Source organism: Rhipicephalus microplus, unplaced genomic scaffold (genome assembly GCF_043290135.1).
Source record: "Rhipicephalus microplus isolate Deutch F79 unplaced genomic scaffold, USDA_Rmic scaffold_12, whole genome shotgun sequence".
NCBI classification, from domain to species: Eukaryota; Metazoa; Arthropoda; class Arachnida; order Ixodida; family Ixodidae; genus Rhipicephalus; species Rhipicephalus microplus.
The window spans coordinates 44,673,954-44,693,107 of NW_027464585.1; the positions used below are offsets into that span (position 1 = coordinate 44,673,954).

The 19,154-nt window shown below is 42.8% G+C and overlaps 2 protein-coding genes and 1 long non-coding RNA gene across 6 annotated transcripts in view; 1 reads left to right on the forward strand and 2 right to left on the reverse strand.

Moving 5' to 3' along the window:
- LOC119166781 (methylthioribose-1-phosphate isomerase) overlaps positions 1-19,154 on the reverse strand; it is a 373,314-nt gene that overhangs the window by 303,253 nt on the left and 50,907 nt on the right. The window lies entirely within an intron of this gene.
- LOC119166783 (uncharacterized) lies at positions 1,551-9,456 on the forward strand. The gene is made up of 2 exons (XR_005109143.2): positions 1,551-7,395; positions 8,486-9,456. It is a non-coding gene; the product is annotated as an uncharacterized LOC119166783 (long non-coding RNA).
- Positions 13,145-19,154, reverse strand: part of LOC119166784 (uncharacterized) — a 45,861-nt gene continuing 39,851 nt past the window's right edge. The window contains exon 3 of the mRNA XM_075882520.1: positions 13,145-16,594. The gene's annotated coding sequence lies outside the window, so the exon portion shown is untranslated. The remainder of the gene's footprint in view (positions 16,595-19,154) is intronic.

The window sequence follows — 19,154 nt, forward strand, 5'->3', positions numbered from 1 at the left end:
CTTTCACTGCTCTTCCAAAACTTAGCTTGATACGTTTGTGATCGCTACCCAGACTTCATCTATGTGCATTCCCCTGAGCTTATCATACATCCTATGTGACATCAGTGCATAATCTATCGTCGACTGAAGCCTTCCTACCTCCCATGTTATTTGCCCTTCACACTTCTCGGTACTGTTGCAAATGATCAAATCAAGCCTTTCACACATATCCATGATCATTTTGCCTGCCGGGTCGGTATACCCATCTATATCTTCTATGTGCGCATTCATGTCTCCTAGTATAATTATCTCGCACTCTCTTCCTAACTCCTGAATGTCCTTTGATATACACTGTACCATTGTCTGGTTTTCCTCTCTGGCCTTTGCTCCCGTCCACAAGTACACGAAACCAAGAAGTGTCATTTGACCTGCCACTTTCCCTTTTAGCCATAAATGTTCCTTGCACTCCTGCTTGACCCTTTGCCAGTCTGTACTTTTATGAATGAATGCCCCAATACCACCCCCCTTTCTGCTGCCTTCTGTTCTATTACAATATTCCCACGCGTAGTCCGGATTGTTCGGAGGTTGTTCCATGTCCCTGAGATGTGTTTCTACAAAACCGTATACCATCGGCCTCTCTTCCCTTAGCTGTTCTTCTATCTCTTGCCACTTCAGCCTGTTCCTACCACCCTGCATGTTAATATACCCTATGTCTGAATTGGCTCGGCGCTCGTGGCTACGTTTATTTATGCCCCGGACTCTACATATCTGATAGTGTCAGTCGCGAGCGCCACCGCGCGGAGCTTGTTTAAAACTGAAGGCAGGCCAACTCCGCTGGGAGCGCGAGCCATTCCTCAGGCATCTTTTTAGAGGAGGCGTTGGTCACTGCCATCGTCATCAAAAGCAAGTTCGTAGCGGCCTTGGAGCATGTTTAGCGCATGTGAACATTAGGTCCGTTCGATTCGCCTGCACCACGTGAACCAGTTCACGAGGTGCTGCACCTTACCATTCGTTTCAGCGGTGCAGCATTGACAACCGCTGAACCATGCCATTCGTTTCGAAAGGTGCAGAAGAGGTGCAGCACCGGTTCACAATTTTCCTGCACCTCCTCCGCTGACGGTGCCGGCTTGGTGCAGGCGCGCGTGCAGCTGAGCAGACGACGCAGCACTTAGACGTAGGTGGCTTAGGCGCCGTACCCGCCTCTACAAATGCAGTGTGTATTTTCAAGATGTTTGCGCCTCATAAACTGTCCGCATGTGCGTTTCGCCATAGGTCGGTGTTTGCTGAATGGTGTAAATTAACCGAAAAGAAATAAGGCCTGCACCTTGTCGGCACATCGTCATTCGTTTCGGGTGTCGTGCTGTGCCTGCACCGCTGAACTCACGCTGCACAATTTCTGAACTTCACGTGCACAGCCGTGAACCGGTTCTGACTGGTGCAGGTGAATCGAACGGACCTATTGTTGCGTCTCTTAATTGCTCAGTATTGCGCCTTTACACTCGCAATTTTCCAAGATGTTTGGTTTCGCGATGATAATTAAAAATTAATAGTCCCGGTAAGTGCATGTAAGTACATCAATCTGAAGGATACGGGTAATTTTGATCCTCACAAGTGGTACCGGGTGTTCTGGAAGGATAACACACACTGCGGCCACTATCACGCTCAAGTGATTAAGCTTTACGGTAGGTCCGCGCCTCTTGTATTCCCAATACGAAAACAAAGAGGAGGAAGCAGTCAGAGGAGGAACAAAGAGAGAAACAAAGAGGAGGAAGTGCCAAACTGCTAAGCGTGGAACATGGCCGGCTGAACGCTCGAACACGCAAGTAGCTGGTCGTGCTTGCTCTAGGGTTTTGGCCTAAGTTTGTGTAGTGGCTGTGGTTTCTTTGTATTTATTAGGTGTTCCTATAGTGCTTTTACAGCTAAGTAAGCGCTTTTAGCGCTAGAAAGTTCACTTAGATGCAGTTTTCTTCACCTGGACCAGGGGCTTGCCTCTGGTCTGCTTCACTTCCGCCACAGGAAATACCAGTGGATCAGTTTCTACGCAACGGCATTCCCGCAGTTCCTGTGGCCCTCGTCCCTAGCAATGACGGCTTCATTCGGATGAAGAATCCGAAAGTGATCCAGGCGGAGCTTAGAGCTGCGACGTCTCACTTTCACAGCATCACAGAGGTCCGCCAGTTCGGCAGAGGTGGTATTCTATGTTTTTCATCTGATCAGCTCTGTGTCCAAGACCTATTGAAGTGCTCGAGTTTCGCGACCAATCCGGTGAGCGCCTTTATTCCCCCGCATCTGGCATGTGTGAAAGGTATTGTTCGCGGTGTCGATGTTAACTTGACCCCGTCTCAGGTATTAGAGATGTTTGCCGTGACTGGTGCTATTTCCGTTTATAGGTGTGCACGACTAGTAGAGAAGCAGAAGACGCCGACTGAGTCGGTAATTGTAACCTTTGCTGGAGCGAATCTCCCAAGCGAAATCAAGGCATGGCCACTAATATACAGAGTGGAACCGCTATCACTGCGACCACTCCAGTGTACGAAGTGCTGGCGATACGGTCACACTATTAAAGGATGCAGGTCAGAACTCAGATGCCGAGTGTGTGGTGACAACCACGAAACAAATTACTGCAAAGCTAAAGAAGAGAAATGTTGTCTCTGCAACGAACAACACTGTGCAGATAATCCTGATTGTTCTGCAAAGGCTCGAGAAATGCAAATTCTTGAAATTATAGGGCGTAGGTGCTGTTCTCGATGAGAAGCCATAGCGGAAATACAGACTAGAACTCAGGGGTATGCCAGTGTTGCAGCACGACATCTCTCGGAAATAAATGGGTCGATTTCCCTGAATATAGCGGAGGCCATAGAAAAGGCTCTAGAAAAAGCCATGGAACGACTGACTTCTAACCTTTGCGATTCTCTATCTCAAATTTTGGCTAACCAGATGACTCGCATATTTGGTACAGCGGGAGAGTCAGGCCTAGTATCCCAACATGTTGAGAGTTCACGACCAATAGCTGACAGTGAATCTGAAACTGCGCCATCGTATTATCAGCCCGCAGGAGCCTCTGCAATAGGCGTCCACAGCCAAAATGAGGAATTTGAAACCGCACCATCGTATTCTCCGTCTACAGCACCCTCTGCAGTAGATATACAGAGTGTAAGTGAGGACAAAGCTGCATATACAATAGATTCCGATGACATGGATTTGGACCCTAGGTCCCTGAAGAGATCTATATCCCCTGTGTCAAGGAAAACTAACTCACCGAAACAAACAAAGAACAAAAAGTATCTGAAAGAAAAGGAGAGCCTTTCAAAGAGGGATTTCTTGAAAGAAAGCATTCTAGAGAAAGCTATAGCGGAAGCAGCTCTTTCGAAACCATAGGGTCGCTTAAGATTCTCCATTGGAATTGCCGATCAATCCATTCTGCATCTACGGATTTGGTATACTTGACTTCTAAATTCGCTCCCGATGTTATAGCATTACAAGAGACATGGCTATCTGTACATAATTTGTTCCATTTAAATAACTTCCAATCTTTTCGATTAGACCGTCCATCGAGAGGTGGGGGTCTAGCTCTCTTTATTAATAATAGAATTAGTATGAAAGTCAAATGCTCATACAAACATATGTCGCCTGAATGCGAAATTTTGGCAGTAGACATTCCACTGCCCAACTGCACTCCTTTCACTTTAGTTAATATGTATTTTCCGGATGGAGTTCAAGACACACGAAGTTTGGATCTAGCTACAAAATCGTGGTGCAAAGACAAAGTTTTAGTTGGAGACTTTAATTCCCACCACACGAGTTGGGGTTTTAGAACTGATCTTAGTGGGAAACGCTTGTGGGAGTAGACAATGGCTAATGACCTGACGTGCCTCAACGTCAGAACCCCCACATTTATTCGTAATCACTCCAGGTCGGCCTTAGATTTAAGTTTTGTCAGTTCAGCCATTACTACTTTTTCTTGGAAAGCGCTGGACTGTGGCACCAACAGTGACCACTTACCGATAAGTTTTGAAATTTCTTGTCCGATAATTCCATCTTGTTCAAATGTAAGAGTATTTGTAAATTACACTAAATTTAGGAATGACCTGAAGTCAGCACTGCTTTTCACTCGGAAGAGAGCGATGATAAAAAAGCACTGAAAATAAACACAGTCATTAAACGATCCTACAAAAGAGCCGAATTTACTGTTGAATCCACAAAAAGAGTATATAGCCGTTGGTGGAATGATGAATGTACAAGAGAGCACCGACGACGTCAGGCAGCTTGGAAGCAGCTCTTACATAATCAATCCCCACAAAACTGGGCCAATTATAAATTCATTGCTGCGGGCTTTAAAAGAACGGTAGCTCAAGCTAAACAAGATCATGACAGAAGACATTATGAATACCTGTCGAAGCCTAAACATACGAAAGCACTGTTCCGATATATGAGGGCCCGGAAAATCTTGCCATCACCAGTTGATGTAGCTTGTGATAATCTGTCGGCACAAGAAATGACCACCACCTTAGAGGCAATCGGTAAAGATCTGGAAAGCAGATTCACTTCAGTAGTGCCAAACAACTGGTACAAGTCTACGACAAAGTCTGACTTTGAAGAAGTGACACAGACTGAAGTATCCAACGTGATTAAACATTTACCCTGTGCATCTCCTGGCCCAGATGGAATCGCAGTACCCATGATTAAAATTCTGTTCAATTTATCGCCTCGAGACGTCGCCAATGTTATTAACTACTCCTTAAAAAACTCATGGGTGCCACAGGATTGGAGGATAGCAAAGGTGATTCCTATACTGAAAAATCCGGGTGGAGGATTAACAGTCGATAATATCAGACCAATCTCTCTAACATCTAACATGGTCAAACTAGTAGAGAGGGTCCTACATAGCCGAGTAAGTATCTGGATGGCAGACAATTTAGTAATAAAACCGAACCAAATCGGCTTTCGTAGTGATTTCTCAATTTGGTGTGCCCATGCTGATTTAGAGAGCCGAATACAGCTCGCGCGTAAAAGAAGGCAATACGCTGCTTTAGTAACGCTTGACATAGCCAAGGCGGAGCACTTCAGTGTGGAGCACTTCATATTGTTAAATACGCTAGAGAGATTGAACTTTCCACAATATTTTATTGAGTGGGTGGCAGAATTCTTAAAATCAAGAGAATTCTACTGCGTCAAGGATGGATGTTCCTCATCTAGATTTAAACAAACGCGCGGAGTTCCCCAAGGAGCAGTCTTATCTCCAATATTATTTAATGCTTTAATGAGCACAATTCCAACAGATCAAGAAGTTACTGTCTACATTTATGCTGATGACATCGCACTCTTTGCTGCTGACTGTGGTATTTACTCATTACAACTTAAATTACAAAGATATATTAACATGTTAGAAATTTGGTTGCAGTCGATTTCGTTATCGTTAAATGTCAACAAAAGCGCGCTCTTGGCATTTACGCTTGCAGAACCAATCTCAATTTCAATTCTATATAAACAGGAACCCATCCAGCAAGTAGACTCTATAAAATATTTGGGAATCATTTATAATGACAAACTTAACTGGAGTCCACACATAGAGTATATAACTACCAAAGCACAGCGGGCTCTAGGCTTACTACACAAGCTAAGTAACCGGAAATATGGGTTACGGAGGCACACCTTGATAACGTTGTACAAGATGTACATGCGCCCCATCATGGAATTCGGCTGCATATTATTCTCGGGTGGCCCTGCTTATAAAACGAAACCTCTAGTTGTCTTGGAGCGAGAAGCACTGCGAATGTGTCTGGGACTCCCTAGATTTGTGGCTATCAACGTACTGTACCAGGAAGCGTGCCTGCCTACACTACTTTGTCGATTTCGAATTTTGACCGTACAAGCATTTTTAAAATTTTATAGCTTACCGGCAAGAAGATCTCAATATGCTTTTATTGCAAACCCAGACGCCTTCTTTCTTGCTCATTGGCCACGGTTTCACACACCTCAGATAATGTTTGTACAAAAAAGTCTACAAAGTATAAATGTGAACATTAGAAATGTAATTGAGACTAATGACTCGAATTGTCATGTTATTATTGAGTATGATGATATATTCCCCCAAAACGCCAAATTACAATCCCTCAAATTTTTAAATGACATATTATTAGATTACTTGGAGCATGCAGAAACTAAAAATATAATAGCCACAGATGCTTCCGTAAATAATCAAAAGGCAGGTGTAGGCATTGCCTCTGATTTGCTTGACTGGTCCTTTTCAGTGAGACTGCCTGATTTTACTCCAGTTTTTGAAGCGGAGCTCTTGGCGATTATTTTAGCTCTTCAAAAACTTCCATCAAATCAAAACAACGCAGTAATAATGACGGATTCTCTTTCAGTTTGTGCAGCTCTGACAGCTTCAGAGAACTCTCGAATTCTAAACACATTCAAAACATTAGTACCCCCGCAGTTGAGACTCATGAGATTACTATGGGTTCCGGGACACTGTGGATTAAGATTAAATGAATTGGCCGATTCCTTAGCACGAGCCGCACTTGATGGGCCAGTTTTGTCCATACTGCCAGATGTTGAATATATCACGGCTATAAGATATCGAAAATCAGCAATCTCCACTGATACGATAGAAAAAGTAACTACATGGACAGACTATAACCACCTCATGTTTCCATGGCAACCCCACTGGAGTCAGTCCAGAAAGCTCGAAGTCTTAATTACTAAATTTCGATGTCGTGTCCCCCCCCTAAACCTGTATCTACACAGAGCTGGTCACACAACATCACCCCTCTGCGCATTCTGCGGAGAAATGGAATCACTAGATCATTATTTTTTGTATTGTCGCCGCTACGAGATACTTAGAAAAAGGTTACTAGTTATGCCATTTCGGAAAATAGGCCTTAGATTGACGGCGGAAACGGCGCTAAGCTTTGGCGCCTCAGCTTTGGGACATTGCCACAGGGATACTTTCAATGCCGTTTGCGATTATATTCAGGCAACCAAGCGTACACCTTTGTGATCTTCAATCAAAAAAATTATTTATTACTCCCCAGGGCAGAGTGAAGTAAACGCAGCTGAGTGGTAATCATAACACCTCAAATCTCAAAATTGCTCAACTTGATTTTTTTTTTCTGTTAGCTCTTTTTATATTGTTTTTATTTTTACATTAGTCTTATTATAATACCAATTCATTAGACATAGTTAAAATGATCACAGAAAAACTGCACTACACTTTCTTGGCCAATCTCCCTGAGTGGGTATGAGCCAACCGCCCAGGGAAACAAAACAAAACAAGTTATTTACTGGTCATATTTTCTTAGGCACCGAGGTTGATGCAAGGAATGCAACAGAAAAATGACCATTCCGCAGACCCGATTGCGACTCCTTCGATAGCTGCAGTTAAAATGAAGTGGACAATGAGTCGTTTGAAAAGTAAGTTGCAATTGGTCACACTGCAGCTGATATGCTACTTGCAGCGTAATTATTAGCGACAGCCAAGTTTGGCTATCGTTGACATTGCGGCTGATGTGCTACTGCAGTGCAATTACAATCGACAGCCAATTTTGCTCTGCACGTGGTGCCGTGTCCCACATGAAGCACCAATGCTCTGATATACTCCCCGCCCCCTTAGTAAATATATCAGAGCATTGCTGCTCCACCACTGCGCGGGCGCCGGAACGTCGTATTGAAGGCGGTAGTAAAGTTGCAGTATGCTGAAGAGCTATTTGTATTTTATTCTATCGTGGTATGAGCGCAGCTCAGTCACATTTTTTTGTACAAGTGACTGGTTTAAAATTATTTTTGCTTGTGCGGATATAGGCCTTGTTTGTGCTTGCGAACTAGCAGTGAAATTTGTGTGTTGGGTTGTCTGCACTTGTAAGAAACACGACCTCAAGCTGCTGTTAAGCCGAAGACAAAGCACGTCAGTAACCATTTTAAGAAGCAGCAGCGAGGCCTGCTGATGCTGAAAAAAAGAACAGAGGAAGAGCTTCTGAAAGAAGTGAATATATATGCTGAGGGCTCAAAATACAAAGGTATTAGAAAGAATAAGCCTACTGGAAAATGCCCTTCGCAGCAAAAATTTCCAAAAAGGTTTATCATTTCTTCATAAGCTGTTGTAACGCACTGCTGATAGGGTTGTATGCAGCAGCAAGTTGCCTTATTCTTATAGCGTGCAATTTTGCTGAAAAGCGGAATGCAATGTAAGCTCATGGGTGGCAGAGATGCATGCATGTTTTTCTAATCACTTGAAAATGTGCTTTTACAACTTTCACAGTGTGGTGGATATTAAAAAGAACACCACTTGGTCAGCATTTTTTTTAGCCCTCCACTACGGCATCCCTATAATCGCACCATGGTTTTGAGACGTGACATGCAACGTATCATTACACTTTAATTGTATATCTCAATTGCATGCTATGTTTATCATATATATTATTTGACCATGCACACCTAAGATGCTACCGTGACAATTAAGGGTGCAATATACTTTGTTTCTGCACACTCTACTTTTTCATTGCAGCAAAGAACCTTGTCCTTTGTGGGTTTTGTAGCCGCAAGCCTCAAAAACAGAAATGACTTGCACTTTTGCCACAACTATGTGCTGCCACGCTGGAACCACCACAGTGACCATGGACAGCCCTGAAGTAGCCCACTCAAGTGTGAGGGAGGCTGCACCGCTTATCAATTATGTGCCCACTGACAGAGAGGTATCATAAAACTATAGTATGCTTTGTCTTGAAGATATATTGCTTTGCTTTAATGAGAAAATGTGCATTGACAAACTAATGTGTGCACATCATCTTTGACTTGTTTTATAAGTGCATCGGAGCAAAGGAATTGCCGTTCCCAAAAGGTTGTACAATCACCCCATGGGCTTGAAAAGACAGACCCGTTTGGTTCGTGAAGTGGCCGTTGCCATTTTTTATACAGCAGGCCTAGTCGGTAGAAGTGTTACTGGCGCAGCCTCCAATCGGTCTAAAGGGGAGGCGAAATCTCCCTTGGAGAAAGAAACATATGCTGTGTTTTCAGGTAGGTGAAATTTTGCAATCTGACCAAAATTCATTGAAGTTGGTGGCTCCATTTTTGCAGATAATCAGCCGAGGTTTCACTGCCAACTTGTGTTATAATTACTTACTCAAGCTTCAAGTGTAGCTTTTGCTTACTGGAGCTGGGTACTTTTATGCAAGAATCCACAAACTAATTTTAAACAATATTAAAGAGACAGACTGGTAGCACTCCTACTTATTTCCTTGTCATATTGACTCCTCTATTTAGAGTGCACATAATTGTCGCTTAATAAGTGCCTGTAACTTGCTTTGTTTTTGATCATGCAGATTTCTTCAACCATTTTTTTGAAGCACACCGTTCTGATTGGAAAGGTTGAGCAAATGAAGAAGCTCCTCAATAAAGCTTTGGCAAATAAAATTAATGACTTCATGAAATCAAAAGATTAACCAAGGAATGGCTTATCAAATAAAATATTTTGTTTGATTTCTGTGTTCATATTTGTGTCCTGCTTGCTCTGATGTAGCGGTGCACCTGCCAGTTGGCTAAACACAGATTCTCTTGTGGGCCTATCAGAGTAGAATACTACACTTATAGGCTGGTACACCAGTACTGGTACACTGATAGACTGACACACTCATAGACTGATACAACTGTCAATAACATGATAGCCTATCAGTTTTTCTATCAGAATTTTCGCTAGGATATAAACGGTTAATTTGGGGTATGTCTCCTCGAGTTTGTCGGTTGCTTGCGACAATGGTGCTTCGGTTTTGGTTCCGCCTGTAAATTGGTTAGAATTCGATAACTCTAGAAAAAGTACTGGCGACTCCCAGTTTACTTAACTACTTGTCCTTTCTAACTTAAGCTTTAATTATTTCAACTTCTTTATATATATTGTCTGGTAATCTGTCGACACACACAAAGGCACATATATGAAAGAGGCGAGCAAATGTCGCATTCCCCTTAATCTTGAACATGTGCAGGCACATTTTTAAAACCCCAATATATACTAGAACCCTTTTGTACTGCAATAGTGCCCCAGCAAGCTCAATATGCGAAGCATCCCTCGACAACAGATTGATCTGATAGTGTGCAGCTGACAATGGGTACATAAAATGATTTGTTTAATAAACAAGAAAAAGCATTCGTTGGTGTAACCTAAAAGTGGTTTCCACCTCATTTTTTATCATAGAACTGCAAACCAACGCTCGCAACGCACATATTCCATTACGGTCAATGGCGGTTCCGCCCTGTTTTTCCTCTAGCAATATGGCCGCTGGCGGCTTCACTTCCTCCCATTGGCGGCGCCCGGGATTACTACTCCAGAGGTTCTATAGAACCTCCTTGAACAGAGTACCGGATGCGGATTATGAAAGAAAGACTGCAGGCGTGGATAAAGGATGAAGGGGTGCTGGGGGAACTGCAGAATGGGTTTCGGAAACACAGAAGGTTGGAAGACAATCTGTTCTCACTGACGCAGTGCATTGAAATAGCAGAAAAGGAACACAGGCCCCTGTGGCTAGCATTTTTGGATATCAAGGGAGGGTACGATAGCGTGGTTCAAGAGGACTTGTGAGGAATACTGGACACACTAGGTGTGGAGTCACTAATATTTTAAAGGATATCTATAAAGGTAACAAGGCAGTTATAAAGTGGGAAAAAGAGGTATCCAAGCCTGCAGAGGTAAAACGGGTGTTTAGGCAGAGGTGTCCTCTGTCACCCTTGTTATTCATGATGTACCTACAAGGATTAGAGGGAAGTGGACTGGGCTCATAAACCTCTCTTTCGTCAAACAAGGAAAACTCATTGAACAGGCACTACCAGCTATAATGTACGCAGATGATATAGTGCTAATGGTGGACAACAAGGAAGATTCGTAGAGATTGGTGGATATCTGCGGTAATGAGGGAGATAGGTTAGATTTCAGATTCAGTAAGGGAAAATCAACAGTCATGATTTTTAATGATAACGAAGGTAGTGAGCTTAGAATACAGGAAATCACGCTAGAGATAACAGATAAATACAAATATCTGGGCGTATGGATAAGCATTGGGACCGAGTACCCAAGGGAACACGAAATATACGTGACAACTAAAGCTAACAAGAATGCAGCAGTGATGCAAAACAGGGCACGGTGGAATTACAATAGGTGCGATGTTGTTAGAGGAAAATGGAAATGGGTCATGGTTCCTGGTCTGACGTTCGGCAATGCAGTCTTGTGCATGAGATCAGAAGTTCAAGCAAGATTAGAAATTAAGCAATGTGGAATAGGTAGGCTTGCCTTAGGAGCTCACGGGAATACACCAAATCACGGAGTACAAGGTGATATGAGATGGACACCATTTGAGGGCAGGGAAGCTAGCAGCAAGATAAAATTTGAGAAGCGATTGAGAGAAATGGGGGAGGAGCGTTGGGCCAGGAAGGTTTTCAGCTACTTGTACATGAAAAATGTCGATACGAAATGAAGGAAGCGAACCAGAAAATTGACTGGTAAATACTTAGAAAACAGCAGGTGCCCAAACCAAAAAGAATTATCGGTTAAGAAGAAGGTGATGAAAGCTGAGACCGATATGTGGAGAATTGGCATGATTAAGAAGTCCGCACTAGAGATCTATCAAACTTTTAAGCAGGAAATTGCCAAGAAAAGGATCTATGATAATACTCCGGGTAGTTCTCTTCTGTTTGAGGCCAGGACGAGCGTATTGCGAACCAGGACATATCGGGCCAAGTACGAAGGAGTAGACACGGTATTCAGTGCATGTGGAGAGAAAGAGGAAACTGCCAAACACTTGATAATGTTCCTGAACCCTATAGTTCAGGAAGATGGTGCAGAGTTTTCCAAAGCACTGGGGTTTAGGGACAGGGAGGACGGAATAGACTTTAAGTGGGTAGAATTAACTAGGAGGACGTTATCTGATTGGTGGCTAAAGTCAAGGCACGAGTGTAAATTAAACCCTTCACTGTAAAGTACGAGTCTTCAACCTCACTATTTAAAGGAAAAAAAAAATCTAGTTTTCGGTTCACTAAGTACCATGGCTTGTTGGCGTTAGCCACCGCCCCGATCTAAACGGTACAGCCATATCAATCTATCCATCACGTCACCGAGAGTTTCTGCAGGTATTACAAGCATCCAGGGATCTTTAACATGTGATGGACATGTAGTCACAAACTAGTTCACATACTGAAACCACCACGTGGGACAGGTATTCTCTGGGGTTGGGTGTGCCCTTTCATGTTTGCAACAAAGGAAGTTAAGCCCCTTTGTACCCTGAAACATTTCACCTCAGAGTAGTTGTGAGAATTTATTAGAAGGCAGAGAGGTCAGCCTGAGCTAGTTCACTGTAGAGTAGTTCATGACAGTTCAAGTATCTTTGCCAGAACACAAATGGTCCATTCTGTATTGCGTGCTCATTTTTTTTACCTGAGTGTTTTACAACTATACGAATGTGATGAGGCAGTTCCATTCCTGTGAAGAGCCTGCCAAGACACTTTCATGCATTACGGGGCAACCTGCAGATTTTATATTGATGCACATAAGAGCTTTTACAAGTAAATGCAGGCCCGTTGCCAGAAAATTTTCTGGAGTGGCCCACCTGCTGAGGGCCTTTAAAACGCGTATTTTCATTATTCATGTTCGGTAGAACACACCCCTCCATCCAAATTTCAAGGTGGGTAGGGCAGGCCCCTAGGGCACCCTTAATTCTGGCCATGGGCCTTGTTGAGCACCTGTATAAGAGACATGCACTGGGGAGCAACTGAAGAATCATGCAAATTTTCTCATCAACCTTATTTCAAAGTAGGCACACTGGTTTCTTTTATGCCACTTAGTCTCTCATATGAGTGTATCTTATATAGTAGTTAGAGTATATAAGCAACATTTATAAAGCCTCTTTATTGATATTAGCTAGACAAGAGGATTTCTATGAGAACAGTAACAAAGAATGTTGGTACTCATTTGCAATTCATGATGCTCTATAATACAGCAGTGTTTTTAGATGTCGCCACAACCTCTAACGAGATAACGAAGAGCATAGAAGACCACATTCCCCTGCAGTGAGTACGCTTAGGCCCAGCGGAAGATTAGTACACCACTTATGCTGAAACCTATGCCTGACTAGAACACAGTCCGGCCGAAAGCATAAGATTTATTTCACAAGAAAGCACTCTGTGGTTCATGAACACTTTCTTTTATTACAAGCACGTGTTTTCAGATGTTCACCAAATAAGAAGGGGCACATTGACACATGTGTACAACTACATTTTTCGCAGCATCTACAACGGGCTGCCACCTACCAAAGCAGTTTCACAGTGGACACAAAGAAACAGTAAAATGATTTCATGTGACACTATTTTCGCATTATTTATGTGCTAATACACCAACTTCTTTTGTATAAGACATTGCCAGTTACTTTATATAAGACTTCCAAACAATGTTACACTTAGCTCATGGAGAGACTGTTTTGTGATAGTATACTTGTGCTGCATACGGCTATTATTAAAATGAAGAGCGCCAATTACATTTTCTTGGTTGTGAAGAGATGCACCTAAAGGGTCCCTGCGATGGTTAACTGAAGCTGCGTTAGCATTTCTGCTACAGCACAATGTAATAATGAGCACTGTAAATTCAGGTATTCATTAGCAGTGCTTTTCCTCCTGATCCTATCGAGAATGCAACTGTCACTAGTGCACGATTGAGCTGTAGCTATTTGTCAACATTATACTTGAATTTTTGACTTCAACGACACTACCTATATCGGCCACTTAATTTTTCTCCAGTGCACTTGTAATCAGTAAACACTAACAAGTATTTGAAGAAATTAAGTTAATCGAGACCATAAGCAATAAAAAATTGTAGTAGTATCATGGGAGGTGAATTAATGGCTTCAGGTGAGTGGATGCTGACACCTATTAGATATCCCAGTGCTTATTCTACTGATTGACCTCGGCAACTCCTCTCGAAGGTTGCCTGGCATTAGCACTGATCGCTAGATTTGTTGCAATGTGAAATGCAAGAAGGGCAGACCACGTAGTTCAAGGACACTGAAAAGTCTTACTTTATTCATGTCAGTCTAAAAAAAAAAAAAGAAGGAGGCTATCTCTTATTCAAAAAATAGTGGTCGAAGGAAGCCTTGCTTTGATGGGTCTGGCTTTTTATATACTTTCTGTTGCATTGTGCAATGCTTCCACATGCTAAGCAACACAACACATGCTACAGGCAACATAATGATTTCGGCTAAAACCTTCTTCACAGTTACATCACAGTTACTTTATTAACATCCCCTATACTTTCCTTGGTATAATTGCCAGTCAGTTCTCATTATATTGTCTAACAAAGAAAACACACCCTTAAAGAAACCCTAATTTTTTCATTCATAGCGAGGGTTTCGTTCTGGCAGACTTAATGCCATCATGGCAGTAGTATGCCAGGGAATATTAGTCAGCTGCCAGCCGTAAGAACATCACCTGTTGTATGATGCCTATAGGCAAAAAATGAGTGTCCCACCCTCGCTGCAATGGCAACAGGCAGCGCTGACTGACACTACCACATTTAAATGCACCATACATATTCCATAAAGTGGACAAGAGGATGGCCGGCATGGTAGCTCAGTTGGTAGAGTGTCAGATGCATTATTCGAAGGTCGCAGGTTCAGTCCCTGCCCACGCCAAGTTATTTTTTCGCCCATTTTTCTTCACAGTTACAATAAACTTACTTTATAATAACATCTCCTATATTTTTTGGCATAATTGTCTGTCAGTTACCACTAACAAAACCAAGCCGTATTAATGAGAACTCACAAACAATAGTGCCAAAGAAAGTATAGAGGACGTTATTGGTTGTGAATGTAATGTAGATGTGAAAAAAAATGGCAGCATATCCACGAAGTGAATGATGGATAGTGGGACGAAGCATCCGTCCGTCCATTCGTTCTTGCTTTTCGTCCATCCATGCGTGTGACTGTGTGGCCGCCCGTGCCTCCATCTGCCCGTCCGTGCGTGCGTCTCTTCGTGCGTCTGCACGTTCATTTGTGCGTCCATCCCTGCTTTCGTCCATGCATCGGCTCCTGCGTCCGTCCATGCATCCATCCGTCCGTTCAGCCATCCGTGCGTTCGTCCATGCATCTGTCTGTGTGTCCGTTCGTCCACCTATTCAACACTCCAAGTACCACCATCTCGCATCTTTTCATCATATATTCCTCATGTAGAAGCACCCCCATCCAGCGAACATTCCAAGGACTGAACGAGAGGAGGCACACACACACTTTCTTACGGCTTGTGCTTCGTGTCTACTTCCCACCTTTAACCACCTTGAGTTCATGGTATATATTAGTTCACTGTATTCATGGCACTGCGGCCCAACGCTCGCTAAACCTTTCTAAAACATAGGAGGTTACGCCCAGCGAGTATAACATAGCATCTCTTTCTTGTCTTCTCTGCGTTGTTGAACAAAAAAAATTCGCAGCGTGTGCGTTAACTAAAAGCCGAATTCTCCTGTCTCTCACTCCCCCATAGCAGCCATTGGCATGTACATTGAGCACTATCTTTTATTGTTCAACAACGCACAGATGAAATCTCTCACCGGCACCACCTTGGAGGTCAAAATATTATACTTGTTACACTCTACTGCAATGGCTACGAGGGAAGAACGAGTGCCGCTATAAGGAGCTTCGCCTTTAAAAATAAAGGTGTATGAAAAGATTGCTTTTCGTGAGCTGGGACTGAACTTGTGAACTTCGAATTACACATCCGATGCTCTACTAACTGAGCTATTGCGGCGGCCATTCCCTCGTTCACTTAATGGGGGACATATGTGCACTTAAATGCGAGTGCATCAATCAGCGCCACCACGTGCTACGCGACACCAAAAGACAGAAAATTGTTTCACACTCGCCGTCATGGTTGCTAGTAGCGCTGACACTTGTAAATGCACATATATACTGGATAAAGAGGACGAGAGAATGGCTGCCGTGTTAACTTATCTGGTAGAGCATTGGACGTGTTAGGTCACGGTCGCAGGATCAGTCCCAGCTGCTGGCAAGCAATTTTTTGTCCACTTCAATTTCTTCTCAATTACATTACATTTACTATAATTAGTGTCCTCTATACTTTTTATAGCATTATGGTAGGTTACTTCTCATTAATATTATGTCTAGCAAAGAAAAAATGAAGCCTTAAATTTTTTTTCTTTCAACCAAGCCATGTGACTTGTCCATTGTACAATACTGAGTAACACACAAGCACTAACATGTCTTGTGGGGTCATTCAGATGCAGTATCCATCAAGACAACAGCACTGGAATTCTACCAATGAAAGAGCCTCTCCACAGGGAATGAAAGTTCATTGTATTTGAACTGATGAACTGCTCCATATGTGGCCAAGTTGTTGGCAACCTGAACTTCAGCGTCATGCGAACTCTGGTCGTTGTAGAGGGGCGAGCAACTGCACAAGCTCCGGTGGAGAAGCCAGCCACTTGTTCGAGGAAGTGGCGCTGGAGCCGGCAACTTTCTCCTGGCCGCTGGCATGCTCTACTAGGGCTGCGTGGTGGCTGCAACCATCCAATGCCTTGGTGCTCAAGTCATCACGGAGTGCGCCTTCTACAACTACCAGAGGGCCTACTTGCTCCCTGCAGTAAAACAGGTGCACTTATTGATCAACATCTAAATATAACTGTAGCAAGACTTGTAGACATATTACGCAGCGTGACCACAAATGCTTATACTTCTCTTGCATTAAGTGAATCTTACTTTTTTAGCATAATTTTGCCATAGATTTACACATAGCAAAGCATTTGCTTCCATCTGTATATCTTTGTCAATGTTATCTTAATTCAGAACATGAAATCATTTTGCATAAAACTTGTACAAAGCTAGCCCATCTGATTTTATAGTTACAATGCAAAAGAGAAGCCTAATATTTTTGCTTGCTAATATCAAAATGTAGAAACCAGTCATCTGGAAAAATTATAGTTTTAGAAACAGTTTTAGCATACTGCCTTATTTATCTTACTGTGCAATATGAATACTCATGATGGAAATGAGTTTGAGATGATGAACTTGTACAGTGGTAAAAATGTAGCAGTGGTGGAATACTCGTGGGCATGTCGGCATGAAACATCATTGCTATTATACCAGGCCCCGGAAACTCTGCGCTAGTTTCAGTTTCAAAGAACATGCACGCTCGTAGAAGTTGCTGGGCATCCTAAGATCCGGTTGAACGAAGTGAGATTAATGTGAATGTTCGCATTTATTGGCCATCACAAGTTTTCACAAACAAAAAAGTCTACGTCCCGTAAAGAACTTTTTTTTTGTCTAAATGTTTTTTCTTATTCCTTATTTTGTGAATTTTAAATCAGGTTAAGCGCAAAGAGTGATTGACTTGCATTCGTAGCACTTGCCTCTGCTCCTTCTTGGCTCTCGCTCAGCGATATTACAAGCTGGATTTCGCTCAGTTATCTCGGTCGGTTACCGTGTCAACTATGAGAAAGATAAAGATGGCAACTTGTGGCGGGCAGAGAATGAACCACAGTGAGCTATGCCGAACAAGTAAACCATAGATTCATCGAAGATGTAGTTCTGTGAAGGTTTTTCAGGGTTTCCTAAAAGCAACGGGTGAGCACAAGAACTTGAACCAATTATTGGAGCAAGTATTGATTTTGCATGAGTACATATCAGCAAACCCAGTTCTCTGCAAGCCAGACTGGACTGAGAGAAGTGCAGTGTCGCTTGACTTATTGGTGAAGACGGCAGCCAAGCTCCTGTCCAAAAAATGGATTTATTGAAAGGCTTGAATTCGAGTTAGCTCGGCTACATAGTTTTAGCTACTTTTACTTTTGGCAACTACTTCAAATGATGTCAAATCATAGGCCACTTCCTGCTTATGAAATTCTTGTAGCCATGGTTTCAAATTTTGTGAGTCCTTGCTTCTAATAATGTCACTCGAATACACGTGATGGACTGAATGCTTCTAAATATTATTACAGAGAATGTCGACGGAGGCAGAGTTTTGACAAGTGAACTTTTCTTCGTCAAAGCAATGCTGTTGCCCTCACGAGGACAAGTGAACTTGCCGAAACACTATTTCCAGCGACGTTCTTCCTCGAGAACTTCTTATCGCTTCAAGCCTTTTCGTGCCTCTGAACTTCAGTCTCGTTTGGTACTCAATTTGTACGCCCGTCGTCATAACAAGCGTGTTATTGAGTCAAATATGTGTCCTATCCACGATTGTTGATGATATTAACATTAGTTCAGATATTGCTATCAACGTTTGCTCATTATGTCCATATGTCAGTTGTAAATTGGAGCTGCATTTATAGATTGACACTTTCACACTACGTGTATGTACCTGTTTTTTATGCAAAACATGCAATAAAAAAGCATTTCATTCATGTCGATTGAGTTTTGTCTTACAGTGAAATCAGTCAGCCTAACTTTTGCCTCTTCAGAAACACGAACAAAATTTTTAAAAAAGTTACCAAAATTTTATGGCCGCACTGCCCAAGTGGCCAGCGGACCTGCAAAAAGGCACGAGCGCATTCTGCTTGCATGCGAAGTAGGAAAGGAGGGCTTCAGCGGCAAGCCTCCTCCTCTCAATTTTTGTCCTTTCCCTCTATTTGGGGACCTAACCAGTGACGTCATGAAATAAATTTTCTGTTCGTGATTTATTTCTAGTAGGATGCCGGGCAATCGCCAGTGGTAAAAGCAGCGCTTCTGCTGCTGAGAGCGAATACATGGGAGGTACAAGGTGTTTCAGCCCCCTCATTATACTGTGGAATACTAAAAGAACCTATGCATTGTGTCACCTGTCTTTCCAGCTCTTCCTCAAAAAACAAGCAGCCATGGTGGATGCACTCGGTGATGGGTGATGTGACTCTCCTGGCTACAGCGCCAAGTATCTCACGTACAGTGTGCTTGCCATGCAGAATGGCTGTATTTTACACACTGAGCTGGTGCAAGTCTGAGAGTCAAACTTGCAGTGCTACTAGTATACTTTTCAAGTGCTAACAAGGGACCTCTTGCTACACTTTTATTCACCGTCACCCGAGGTCCCCTACAATGTCTCCATGGAAAAGCAAGGACTTGCTAAGTGCCTGACTGCTGTTGAGAATCTAGGCATCCACATACCCTCATTGACAAGTACCATATGTTTGTGCAAAATTTGCAAGTGAATCTAAGAAACATTAAGGT